This window comes from Amblyomma maculatum, chromosome 6 (genome assembly GCF_055883805.1).
Source record: "Amblyomma maculatum isolate TAMU_Amacu chromosome 6, ASM5588380v1, whole genome shotgun sequence".
Lineage (NCBI taxonomy): Eukaryota > Metazoa > Arthropoda > Arachnida > Ixodida > Ixodidae > Amblyomma > Amblyomma maculatum.
Window position 1 is genome coordinate 31,692,994 of NC_139349.1, and position 14,269 is coordinate 31,707,262.

Here is a 14,269-nt window from a genome sequence, read left to right on the forward strand (position 1 = left end):
CGGTAGGACATTACACCCTTTGTCACAATTTCCTGAAAGCACACGTCAGCTTGTAACGACCGGCCATTTCCCGTCGTTCGCTATGAAACCAGAAAAATATTATGGTTAGTTTTCCTTATATGTAGCCCTCTCAGCCCGTATCCTCCTACCTGTCGTGGTGTTTTAAATATACTTTGGCTTTGTAACGAGATTTCATACTTTCACGATCTGCTCTAGGATTTTCGTACTAGCTCTGAACCAGAAAAGAACATCATAGGCTGAATGCGAAATCAGAAAACTGCTTTAAAACATTTACGTCTGTGTATTTTTATGATGGCTAAGACTGCTTTTCACCCCCATTGCTCTGCGGCGTTCGAGAGCACCCCTTTTGTTTGTGAACACCGTGTTTGTCTATAAAATGGGGGAGTCACGGAGCAAGTGGGTATCTTGCACAGCGATTCACTCGCGAAGGGACGATGGCGCATAGGATGGCGTCGGTAGACAACTATCAGTAGGTTCGTTGTTGTTTAGCTGGACAACAAATTCATACAGAAAGAAGCGGCGGTGGTGGATACAGTATGGTGTGCATAAAGCATACGCTCGGACTACGCGCGGTGAGTTCAAAATGGGGCCCATAAGGTGACAATCATCACGTCGCGGCTGCAGTTGAGCATTGTTTCCAAGTGTCATGATCGGTTTGATGCGTAGAAGAAAAAAAAAATGCTTCTCATAACCTTTCGATTATTAGAAGCAAAGCAGGTGGAATTAGTGCGCACACACGCTCAATTGGCTGTTGTTGTTTGTGTAAGGCATGAAAGCGTTCCAACTGCTCCACACTGGAACGATTCGTGAAATGTTCTAAGAGTGTTAGAAAAATCTTTGCGAAGGGTGCAAACAAGCTTTTGCTACTATAAAAAGTCTTCCTTTTGTCATTAGTGCGACATTACTTTCTTTGCACGAACATATTGACAGCCAACACAGGAGGACAGATTGGCCAGCGGAATCCATCAGAGCGCCTTATCTTCCGTCTTCGAGATTTTAAATTTCTTTTTGTGCTCATGCACAAGCGCGCGCACACAGGAACAGGTACACAATAACAGTAAACCGTGCAGCTCTGATGAAGGTCTGCTTGTAAAATGACTTTTGATTTTTGAACATGTGCATGTAAGAAGATAGGTACAGAACAGGTACAGTGGTTTTCAAAAATACACGGCCCACGGCTTCAGTCCGCGGAGCGGCTGCCGGGCCGCACCGCGGCGCTACTATCTCTGCCCGGCGCTCGATACGAGGGTGCCCTATGTGACGACAGCTTTCTCCCTCCCTCTAGCGCTGTAAAGTAACACGCCTTCTGAACTCTATGTGCGTCGTTCGCCCGTTTCGCCTTTCTTCCTCTGATTTCGCCGCTGCCGCTCGCTACGAAAGAGGGCGTCTGGACTGTGGATATTCGCATCACCGGTCTCTGCGTGCGTTTGCAAGTACTGGCGCCCTGCAACCTTCCTCCAACATACGTTCATCACCGTACGTGCATCGAGACGCGAAAAACGAGCGTCGTGCCTCTCTCTCGCCGCGCTGTTATCCGACCTATGTCCCCGGAGCGTTGAGATGCCGCGCTCTGCAGTGGCGAGACCTTGCTACTGAGTCCGCTTCTCTTGTGCAGTTGTGGCGATGGGAACAAGTGTTCTACCATTGGCCATTTTGTCTAGTATAGTTGCACTTGACAAATCGGAGGCCTTAAACGTCTACTGTGAATTATGTCAGTGGAAATAAATTTAAACATTATGCTACATTTAATGATATATCACTGGATAGCTTGTCAAGTTTGATAACACTGTACTAATTGTGGACATTAATGAGTTGTCACTAATTTGTAATTTGCGATTAAATATATCGCTATACTGTCAAGTCATAAACTGTTGGATAGCTATGCAGAGTATAATTGCGTTGGAGTAGCTAATTGTACTTTTCAATTAATCATCGCACTTTTTTTAATTGCAACAAAGTATGAAATATGCTACACCATGAAGTCATGCATGGTTGGAAAACTTGTATTACGTATTATAGCAAATAATGATTGGAAGGCGCTAAACTATTAACGCTTTGTTAATTTCGCATAAATATGTATATTACACTACAACCTCAGCTTATATATCACTGGATAGCATATGTTGAGTATCATTGCACAGATCTACTAGTGGGTGTTCATTAATTATTTCTTATTATTTAATTTAAATATATATGTTGCGCTACAGCCTGAATTTATATATCATTGAATAGCTTAAACCGACTATTATTGCACAGAACTGATAATGGGTGTTAATTATTTATCGCTTAATTGTTAATTGCAATTAAACATTGAGTGCCATGCTAAATGCTCAAGTTATATGCCTTTGAATAGCTTATGTTGTGCATAATTGTACCCCACTATCAAGAAAGATCAGTATGTATTACAGCATCTTGCTCTGAAGTTAGGCTAAATCTGGCGTATTGTGCGAACTGTGTCTATGGCGATAACAAATTAGCGATAAATAATTAACCCATAATATTAGTTCTGGGCAATAATACTCGACGTAAGCTATCCAATGATACGTAACTTGAGGTTGTAGTGATATTTATTCGCAATTAACAATTTCGCGAAAATTAATTAACGCCTCCCATTATTTACTTCATATATAATACTTTATATAGGTTTTCCAACGATGCGTATTGCATATCTAGTTACAATTAAAAAGAGGGCGATAAATATTTGAAAAGTACTATTAGCTAGTCAAGTGCAATTACTATCCAACAATTTATGACTTGAAGGTGTAGCAAAAAATTGATTCGCAATTTACAAATTAGTGACAACCCATTAATACCAACGGTTAGAACAGTGTAATCGTACTTGGCGTAAGCTATCCAGCGATATATTATTAAATGTAGCATAATGTTCAAATTTGTTGACACTGAAATAATTCACAGTAGATGTTTAAGATCTCCGATCTTTCCAGTGCAAGTATACTAATGGTAGAACACTTGTGCCCATTAAACTTGGTATTTCTTCTTTCGAAGAGTTTGCAATGAGGAGAGCAAAATTTTCTAGAAAAGTCATACTGAGTTTCGCCACAACTGCACAAGAGAAGCGGACTGAGAAGCAAGATCTCGCCACTGCAGAGCGCGGCATCTCAACGCTTCGTGGACATAGGTCCGTATAACGGCGCGGCGAGAGAGCCACGGAACTCGTTTTTTGCGTCTCGATGCACGCCCGCCTATGAATGTATGTTGGAGCAAAGTAACAAGGCGCCAGTATTTGCAAACGCGCGCCAATCACCCACATGGTGAGCGCCGAGACCGGCGATGCGAACACATGAATGAAAAACTTTATTGAGTAGAGATAAGGGAGGGGGATGTGTAGGTGGGGTCCCTAGCCCAGGACTCCAGCGGCTGCCGCTGCTATCCGCGCCCGTATCACGAGGGCTCGTTGGGCCTCTAGACCAGAGCTGAATAGGGCAGCCTCCTACCCGCCAAATGTTGACACTGTATTTGTGACATCTGGAGGCCCCAAATGCAAATATTGCGGGGAGAAGGCAGACGTGCACCACATGGTGTGGACCTGCCCACACAATCCTCCAGATGACCCGAACATCCTACGAACATCCAGTGTCCAGACGCCCTCTTTCGTAGCGAGCGGCAGCGACGAAACAAACGGACGAACGCCGCACATAGTTTTTAGAAGGCGTGTTACCTGACAGCGCGAGAGGGAGGGAGATAGCTATCGTCACATAGGGCACCCTCGCACCGAGCGCCGGGCAAAGATAGCAGCGCCGCGGTGCGGCCAGGCACCCGCTCCGCGTACCGAAGCCGTGGGCCGTGTATTTTTGAAAACCACTGTACATCGGCGAACAAGTGACAGGAATAAAAATAACAAGGCGTATTCAGAAAATAAGGCATAAAGTAAGCAGGGATCAACCACACAAAGCAAAATATTTTTCTACTCAGAATGAAGGTCACGCTTTGGAATATAGATCGCCTATAGAAGTAATGGGAATATTTCCTTTTCGCACTCTCTGTGGTTTGAAAGCTCGTTGCAAGTTTGGCTTGAACAAGCAATCGCATTTTCGTGCACCTCTGAGGAAAGGCAAAAACGGACGACTTCCGACGACCCCTGCTTAGCGTCACGACTTGTTGCCTTCTTTCCTTCCTTGCCGGGCTGCTAAGTGCTATCACTGCGCCGGTAAACGCCGGGCAGTTTATTACAACTCTCTGCCATTAGTGTGACAAACGCGCGCATTCCATGCGGCTACGTGGAGTAGGAGAAGGCAGCCAAGAGGCGAGCGCGAAACGCGAAACGATCTTCGAGAAAAAGGCACGAGAGGGCGCGTGGGCGCACTCGGTTAGGCGCGGGTGCTTCGGCAGGCAGATAATGGCATCTTCGCGTCTCGATCGACGCAGCGTACCAAAAAGAAATTACGCGCCAATGAGGTTGCCGAGGAAATAGCGGGCGACAGAGAAAGCGGTGGCACAAGAAATAAAAAAGCAAGCAAACACAGCCATGAGCGGAGGAGGAAGAAGAATAGAGGGAAGCTCGAGAGCCGGATGAGGTTGATAACCGCGATTAATGCACGCAGCTCGTGCGCGAGCGAGGGCCAGAGAATGACGTGGTGGAGGCGGGAGTTGGGGCTTGCGAGGTTCTGTAGAGATTTATAGAACGCCGAACGGATTCTCTGCGTGCATATCTCGCGCTAGCGCGAGCGTTGTATCCTAGCGTTTTCGCAGTGCCGTGCAGCGCGAGCATATGTGCCGGATGCCTTAGAAAGAGCACGCTCCAAATCTCTCGGCTCTGAAGTCAGGCAGAGAAAATGGATGCTGCTATGTCAATGCAGGTTTAGCGATAAAGCGTTGAAACAAACCCGCATCACAACGAGAGGAACAAGGAACATTTAAGTCAAACACAGATTCCAGTGCCTATGTAACTTCTTCCCTTTTGAGCTTATCATGTGCGTGCTGGGACTCGCGAATGATCTTTCACAAGACTACCTGCTACGTGACATTAATCAGTACAACGCCCACTCAATCCTGCAGCTACTCCTGACTATGTGCGGAGTATCAAGTGTGCGGAGTAGGTAATCTTGTTTATGCGACGAAGATACGTTTGAAGACATGTTCATAGGTCACACTGAGCTTATTCCTTAAGGGGAAACAATTTAACACATGTGTAGGCGTTAGGTTGCTATATCATGCGAGATTTATATACCCGTGTGATGTGGAAGCTTGCTTCAAGTTTTCGTGCCTAAAGTGTAAATACCGCTATTACCTACCCCACTCTGTGCTAAAACATAGGCACATAAAATACTAATCTAGATTTAGTGCTATGTTTAGATGTTCTGGAAGCGGCGTTCGAATACATAAATAGAACGGGAGCACCGAAATGTGATAGTTAGGCTGTGGCGTCGTTCCCGAAAATATTTTATGCCTATAGTACTGCAGATACCTGAATGTTGTGGTATGACAGTTGAGCTATACGTTTGGAGGTATATATTCAGACGGGAAGCTTGGAGAACTACACACCTCCATGAGTGCTTGTGCATTGATTCATTTTACACTGTCGAGTCCTTCAAGTGCAGCAAATATGCTATACAGTGATATTTATGTACCTCCCATGTTATGTCTTAACTGTTCCTGTCGGGTTCCAACCTATAATATAAAGCTTCATTCGTTCAGCTCTGTTGCTTTATCAAATGTGAAACAAAATATTTGAATAATTTCTTTTCCTCATCTTGAATCAATCAAGCCAGTGCTTTTTACCAATTCTTAATGACAGCTCTTACTTACCGTCTTAGATGTAAGAACTCAAGGTTGGATATAGAGCGAAGGAAAGCTCCTAGGTCCCTTTCGCATTCTATCGAGTCTTCATTTCGAACTATTGATCGTAACGTCAGCGTAGTTACTTTGCAGACATTTGTCCGACCAACCCGTTCCTTATCACGTTCCCAACACCCGGCCAACTGCACAGGACTATCTCGACGGCACACGTAGGGTGCTGTGCAGGCGCACTCCGGCGATTCCGCGGCCGCATCGCCGTCCCACACCCTCAGATGGCGTGGCAGCGTCTCTTCGCCCTGCTAGCCGGTCGTTATCGGCGCCCGATAAACCCCCGACGCTCCAGCCTTTCTCCTCCGCATCTCTTCCTCCGCGTGGAGTGGATTCGCAGTAGGCTGCAGCTGCAGATGAACAACATTAAAGATAGAAAAAAACAAACAAACAAACGGAAAAGGATGGAATGCAAGGAAAAACCTGAACAAAACAACGGATGGTGAACTAACGGAGCCAGATAATTGCCGGCACCAAAGATTGCGTGAGAGGAGAGAAGGGCCAAGAACAGAGCGGAGAAGGAGGGTGGAAGCGGATGGCGGGGCAACCGAGAGTGCGGCATTTGAGCAGCACGGACGCCTCCTAGGCTTTCCGTCCTTCTCTCCTTTCAGCGGAAGAAGACGATGCGGACCCTCGTGCGACGCTGACGAGCGTAGCGCAGCCGAGAAAAGGTATTAGAGTGGCGATAACTTGATTGGGAGACTCGCCGCCTGAGCCTGAACAGACGGAGCTGGAAGCCTGCAGCGGTCTCTCGCCGTTCGATATAGAAACAGACGGCCACCGGTGGTCTTGGGATCGGTTTTAGCGTAAGGCGTTCCTGGCTTCTTTCGGCCTGGCGTTCTTCATCGGCGAGCTAACGGGCGCTTACGCTTATTCGCGATAGAAGCGGGCACATAATGAACGGGGAGTTGAGAGCTCCCCGAAGCTGGGAACCAGGGAGAGGGCTTTAATCGAGTGATTAACATCGAGCTCTGCGAGTACTCAGAGGTTAATTTGTTTTTCTTTTTTCTTCTACGAGAAAGTAGTTGTGCTCTCTACGTAGACGAAATGGGAATGCTGAAATGTTTCGGGAGCTAGTGACTGTTGTGTTGCCTAGCGGCCGAGGTTGAACAAAGCATCTTGGCGTGGGTTTTCAGCGGTTGCTCCCAGCATGCGCTTCCGCTCGACGTTGGCTGGGCGCAAGTTATGCGTCATGTGTACTGCAAATTTCCACTACTTCAGAGCGATTTGGTAGGTTTTGTTAGTGGGGTTTAACGTCCCAAATTGACTCAGGCTATGAGAGACCCCGTCGTTCAAGGCTTCGAAAATATTGACCATCTGGGATTCTTTAACGTGCGCTGACGTCGCACAGTCCACAGGCGCTTTATTTTTGCCCCCATAGAAAAGCGGCCGTCGTGGCCGTGATTCGATATCTCACATCCTTGGACACAGCAGTCGAGCGCCCAAACCACTGCACCACCACGGCGGGGCTGTTCCGAAAGAAGAAAGGAGGACAGTGACAAGCGCCTCCATATGCAGCACTAATTTATACGTTTGCATGTTTACTATTTACTTTGTTCGCCAACTTCACATTTATTTTATTGAAATGCGCGATATGAAACTTCAGGTCAGCAAAGAGGAAAATGAATAGCATTTCAATCGCTTCTGAACGTCGTTTAGAATATTGCATGTATATATCTGTTCCTATCAGATTATATCATCATCATCATCATCATCATCATCATCATCATCATCATCATCATCATTATTATTATTATTATTATTATTATGATTATTATTATTATTATTATTATTATTATTATTATTATTATTATTATTATTATTATTATTATTATTATTATTATTATTATTATTATTATTATTATTATTATTATTATTATTATTATCGAAACAAAACAAACTGAAACAACGAAACCAACAAACTTAACGACAATGAAGAAGATAGTCTGATGCACCAAAGCGCTACAGGAGGAGGAAGATGAGGAGGAAAGGCACGGAGGTTAACCCTTAAAAAAAAACGGTGTGCTACCCTGCAGGGGTGAGCGTATATAAGAGTTGTTGGAGAGGGATTGTTGAAGTTAGTACAGTCACATCACAGACATGTCACATCACATCACGCCACAGTCATATCATGGAACATAACAGCAAACTCATAGTTTTTCCATTAGGCCTGTGCTTTTCATAAAGCGGAGCAGTGCCTGGGAGGCCTTCACCGCAGAAGATCGCCGTGGCCAGGGACCTAAAATCTTAATTGGGCGTCCATCTAGATGCTCCAGCGCACCGCATAGATACTGTCTTTCCTCACTGTATATAGGGCACTCACAAAGAATGTGGCCTATAGACGGGGCTTTTTTATTCCTGATCAAGAGGATCAGATAGGTTGTGCAGTATTGCCGTAGTGTAAAAAAAAAAAAAAGGACAGCTAAGTTTGTAGTAGCAAGAAAAATAAGGCTTGCAAAAAAAGGTACTGTTCTAATTTCAATGCAGTAAAGCTCAAAGCGCTTGGCACGTGACCTTAAGCAATCTTAAGGAGCATTCGAAGACATCTTTTGCACTTATACGATACCTCGAGCCCCTTTTGCCGATTCTGAAATTAGAATATTACTTCCGATTATGACGGTGTTACATTTCGCCATGTAATATTGTGCCTTAACAATTGAAATAAGTAAAGGTAAATATTTTTAAAAATTTAACTGTCCTTTAATTGCGCTTTATCACGTATATGATGCCTATATAGCAGTACAGTCAAGATGCAGAAATTGAAACAGCGTCTATGTCGCAGCTTTAAAAAGGAATGCATGTAACCAATAATTTTAAACATCCTGTATATCATCACCAGCAGACGATGCAATACGACTGGGATGAAAGAAGAACAAAATAAACAAAAATGAGGGAGAATTAGAAGGTTGAGTTACTTCATTTCCTTAACCAATTTATTTCGCTTATTCCAAATAGTTAACACCGCTGGCGCAGCGTCTGGACATGCTCAATACCCGATATCTGAGGCCATCGACCTCGAGCTCCTTCCATTTGTTTCCAAATCGCGCCATTACAGCACATTCCTTTTTTTTTTTTTCCTGATGGAGAAAACATTGCTCAAAAGAGATAAAGACCTTCCAATAAAAGACTCGGGATGACCCTAGCTACGACTAGCTCATTTCACTGCCAGCCAATAAAAATCTTTAAAGGCAGACTCCAGCAGCGGCAGAAAATGAGTCCTATTGTAAGCTTCTACAGGAATTCACTCTAATACGACGTTGACGGATTAGTGCATTCCGTTCCGCCGAGGAGAGGCCGCGAGGTGGCGGTGAAGAAATTTAACGCACCTCTCGCTTCTCCTTTGTGCACTAACCTACTCGACTCTGTGCGCTTCTAGCCTTTTGACTCAGCCAAGTGCTGCTCTTGCTCACAAAGTTTGTGTGGCAAATTCTTTCGCTCGCTTCGAAGTCTGTGCGAGCGCGCGGTACAACAGCGATATGATATGATATAGGTTTGAGATGGCAGCAAGTATTTTCCCCTATGAATGCGTGCAGGAGGGCCGAAATCATATCGAGAGAGATAGAAAAAAAAAACCCCCATCAGTTTATTTTGTTTCGCGAACCAATTATTCTGCGAATATTCCTTTCTCCATTGAACGAGACAGAATAAAAAGGTCTTTTACAAATGCCGTCAGCCAACAATGGTTCAGAGCGGCGGATTCTATTGTGCAGCTCGATAGTCTATTTGGTGCACTTACAAAGCGACTGCGCAAAGCATTTTCGTTTTAAGATTCCATATCTGCAAATTGGACAAGCCTTTTGAGAGTGGTGAATTGTGGAAGAAAGGAATACTGAAAGAACAAGGCTACCAAACAAAGTAAATAAAGCGAACGAGGACTGACGGAAACCTATTCGCTCTTCAGTGAAAAAAGTTGGAGAAAAGAAAAGATTTTGTGAGACAACAAAGAATTGAATAACGCGAAATCCGTATAATAGAACAATGCAGATAGGCTAGTAAGAGAATGTTCTACATACATACAAAAATACATATATACATACATATCATGACTAGCAGCTTACCGGTATCGCTCAAGAAGAAAGTATACAACAATTGCATCTTGCCTGTACTCACCAATGGGGCTGAAACGTGGAGGCTAACCAAGAGGGTTCTACTTAAGTTGAGGACAACGCAGAGGGCTATGGAACGAAAAATAATATTAAGGGATAGAAAGCGTGCAGAGTGGGTCAGAGAAATAACTCAAGTTACCGATATTTTAGTGGAAATCAAGAAGAAATGGGCATGGGCAGGACATGTAGTGCGAAGAGAGGATAAGCGATGGTCGCTGAGGGTAACAAAATGGATTCCAAAGGAAGGAAAGCGTAACAGGGGGCGGCAGAAAATTAGGTGGGCGGATGAGGTTAAGAAGTTCGCAGGGGACAAGTGGATACAGCTAGCACAGAGACGGGTTAAGTGGAGAAATATGGGAGGTGCCTTCGCCTTGCAGTGGGTTTATTCAGGCTGGTGATGAAACCAGCTATATCAGCATCAAGCGCTTGTCTTGCCTTTTATTAAGCCTCACGTGACCTTGGTCAAACTGGCGTCCCAGGCACCATTTTGCCGACGAGACCGAAGCGGCGTGAAAAAACTGGTGTGGTATGGTATACGGTGCGGTATATGAGGTTTAACATCTCACAGCGGCATGGCTTATGAGGAACGCGGTAGTAAAGGGACCCAGATTAATTTGTACCACCTTAATCTCCTCACACAGTGCGCTGTTGCGCGGGTGTCTTGCGTTTCGTTGAAACGCAAGACACCCGGAAACTCGGGCTGCCACAGTTGGTAGCGAACCTACGTTTTTGGGATCAGCATCAGTAGCGTAAGAGGGTTCTAGCACAGCTTTCGCCCTCGCTCTTGATCATGTTCTACGTGATGCTGGCGGTAACACAGGACGTTCCACGTGCGCCGCTTTGGTTGAGGGTGGCGCTGGTGAACACTCTCAAGGTTCGTATACAGACAACATTAATACCCAAGAAAGTAGCAGGGGGGGCAGCGGCCGATGTAGCTCAGTTGGAAGAGCACCGGACGTGATATTCGGAGGTCGTGGGTTCGGATCCCACCATCGGCACGTTGTTTTTTCTTCTACTTTGTGTTTAATTATCTTTCTCTTGAACAGATTACATTACTAATTTATGTGATTATCGAAGTAAAGATTAAAAAAATATAAGAAAAAGTACAATCCTCAATGCTTTCCTTGGCCTCGCCGACTGTTGGCTTCTTTCCTTCATATATATATGCACATCATCGCATCATTACCCGAGGTACTTCTATTGTTAGCCGCCGCCCTTACCGTGTTTCCTTATCAGAGCGTAAAATCATAGAAGATAATGTGAATCCCCGGTCGTCTCGGTCAAAAGAAAGAAAAAAGGATGGGTCAGTGCGTGTTTGTGTTGATTACCGCGCAGTTAAAGAAGTCACTCGCAAAGACGTTTATCCTATGCCACTGATTGACGACTTCCTCGACTGTCTTCAGGGCGCCGAATATTTCGTCACTTTGGATTTGCGTTCCGGTTACTGGCAGATTTCGATGCACAAATCCAAAAAAAAAAAAAACGCATTTGCTACTCTTGACGCGCTTTACGAATTCAATATCATGCTTTTTGTACTTTATAATGCCACTGCTTCGTTCGAGCGCATGATTGACACTGTTCTTACAGGACTTAAGTAGAAACGTACTTGCGCTTCCTATACGACGTAGTTATCTTCTCTGCGACTTTTTCTGATCATTTATGCCGCCGTGATCAAGTATTAACGTGCCTGGCATCAGCCGGTCTCCAACTGAACACAAGAAAGTGTAATTTCGCCGAGAAAGAAATCAGAATCCTCGGCCACCTCATCCGCCGCGGTGGCATTCGACCCGACCCCGACAAGCTTGCTGCAGTTTTGAACTTTGCACGCCCTCAGCGGACTAAGGAAGTATGCAGTTTCCTTGGCCTATTTTCATACTTTCGCAGTTTCATTCGCAATTTTGCTACCATTGCTGCACCACTACACTAGCTTCTTACCAACCGTACGACTTTCAATTGGTTCGAAGAAAGCGAGAAAACTGTTCAAACCCTGAAGAACGCCCTCACTTCGGACCCTGTTCTCGCTCACTTCGACGACGCTGCTGCCTCCATTCTCCACATCAATGCCAGCAGCCTTGGTATCGGCGCCGTACTTCTGCAGCGTGATGGCACTTCTCGGGAGAAGGCAACTGGTTTGCAAATCGCACTCTAACACCAGCGGAACGCAAATACACCATCACTGAGCAAGAGTGCTTTGCCGTCATTTGGGCAGTTCAGAAATTCCGCCCCTACCTCTACGGCCGCCATTTCAAGATCGTTACCGATCACCATGCTCTGTGTTGGTTATCTACCCTCCAAATTATGACTGGAAGCCTGGACCATTGGATTATGCGTTTGTAGGCATATACTTTCGATGTTACATACAAATCGGGTCGCAAACATCAAGATGCCGGTGCTATTTCCCGTTGCCCGCTTCCAGAATCACCAGCTAGTGCTTCTTCGCTCCTTCCTGCGTGTATTCTAGACGCACCAATGTGGTCAAAGAATCCAGATCTCATTAGTGCTCCTCCTTCCGCTGCTCCAGATTGCTACGCCCTTATTTCACATCAGCGACCGGATCCATACTGCCGTTCCCTAATCCACCATCTTACCGGTGCTTCTCACCATCATACCGCTAGGATGCGCAGGCAACTTCAAAAGTTCAAACTTGACAACGGCGTGCTCTCCCGTTATATTTATTGCTCTGAAGGAACCCGTTGGGTCCCTGTTATCGCGAGAGCGATTCGCACCCATATTCTGGTGGCTCTGCACGATGATGCTACAGCCGGTCCCGTATGCTTTCACAAAACTTACCCCCGCGTGAGAAACCCTTACTTCTGGCCAGGCCTCGCCTTAAGCGTGGCAAAATATGTCGCCTCTTCCCTGCCATGCTAGCGCCGCAAACGGCCGACTTCATATCCTGCTGGCGTACTACAGCCTCTACCTTACCCTGCCACTCCTTTCGTCATTGTACGCGGCCGTTATACGGGCCGTTTACATTGTTCGCACGAGGTAATCGCTGGATCGTCACCGCCGTCGACCATCTAACGCACTACACTGAGACCGCTTCCCTGCCTAACGGCTTATTTTTTCACACTCCTGGACTTTGTGACAAGTTCCAGCGCCGTTACATTGGTCCGTACTCAGTTCTTGGACAAACCTCTCCGGTCAACTATCGCGTCTCCCCTGTTTACCATCCTCCGGACAGTCGTTACCATGGAACTGAAACTGTCCGGGTTGCACGCATGAAGCCTTTAATTGGGCGCAGTGCTTCGGACTAATTGCGGCCAGGCTGGCCGCTTCAACTGCCGCGGAGGAAATAGTGTGAGCAATGTATGGCGCTTCATCTTTCATACGGGTGAACGTGCAGCCTCATCTTCATCCTTCTCTCTTGTAGATACCCATCGGCATCGCCGAGGGTGGTTCGGTATGCGACTAGGGCTTCAGGTCTCCAATAAATCTGATCCGCCTCTCAGTCAGCGCGCAACCGGTCCTTTGACTGGTCCCCTGTTTTTGGGCGTAATAAAAGAGTTCACCACCCCCAAGCCCTAAAGCCAGCTGATTCAGATCATAAAATTAGCGAACGTTGTACGCGGAATTAGAAGCATCGTTTGGCAGAAAAAAAAGTAAAAAGAAAACTTATAAGAATAACATGATAAAAAACGAAGTCCAGATGATGAAGTGCTTAATGGATTTCGTCTTTACTTCTTTTTTTTTTCCCTTACACTTAAATATGAGTTCGAGACACCTGGCAAATGTTAGAGGTCGCTGGTGAAATAGATCAATCTAAAATATATTTCTAGACCTCATTAGAACACTTTCGACAGCAGGACGTCATCTCGAGCGCTGCAATAAAAAAAAAAGAAGGAAAAAAAAAGATAAGAAAAAGATTGAGATGCTTCAGAACCACTGAAAATATGCGGAACTCAAGCTGCTGTTCCTGCAGGTTTTGTACCGCACGGAGCATGTTTTAATTCTCCTGTGTAGTGAGGATTTTTTTTTATTTTGCAAGCGGTCGTTTGCTTTGATTAAAAGTGAAAAAAAAAAAGAAATATACAGGTTAGCTCGGTTAAGCCCGCCTACGCAAGCAAAATATTTGTTATGCTTGGTTATTTTGTATTGCTAAGCCACGCTAAGCTCACGTAGACCTGAACCTAGTTTATAGAGTGGAAGCTCGATTAAGCATGGTCAGGCACAGTTTTCTATTATTTAACTCCTCTATGGCTGTCTGAGAAAGTCAAGCAAACGCAGCTGAATCATTGATCCCAGCTCGCGACTCTTCCATGACTGTCTAAGAACCCCAAGGGCACCACAGACTGGTCTAAACAAAACGATGGTGTCGAGGGTATTTTGAAAGGGGA

The 14,269-nt window shown here is 45.4% G+C and overlaps 1 non-coding gene across 1 annotated transcript; it reads left to right on the top strand.

The window, feature by feature from the left end:
* The first annotated feature begins 10,857 nt into the window (after positions 1-10,857).
* On the top strand, positions 10,858-10,930 carry TRNAS-UGA (transfer RNA serine (anticodon UGA)). The gene has a single exon. It is a non-coding gene; the product is annotated as a tRNA-Ser (tRNA).
* Positions 10,931-14,269: the final 3,339 nt, after the last annotated feature.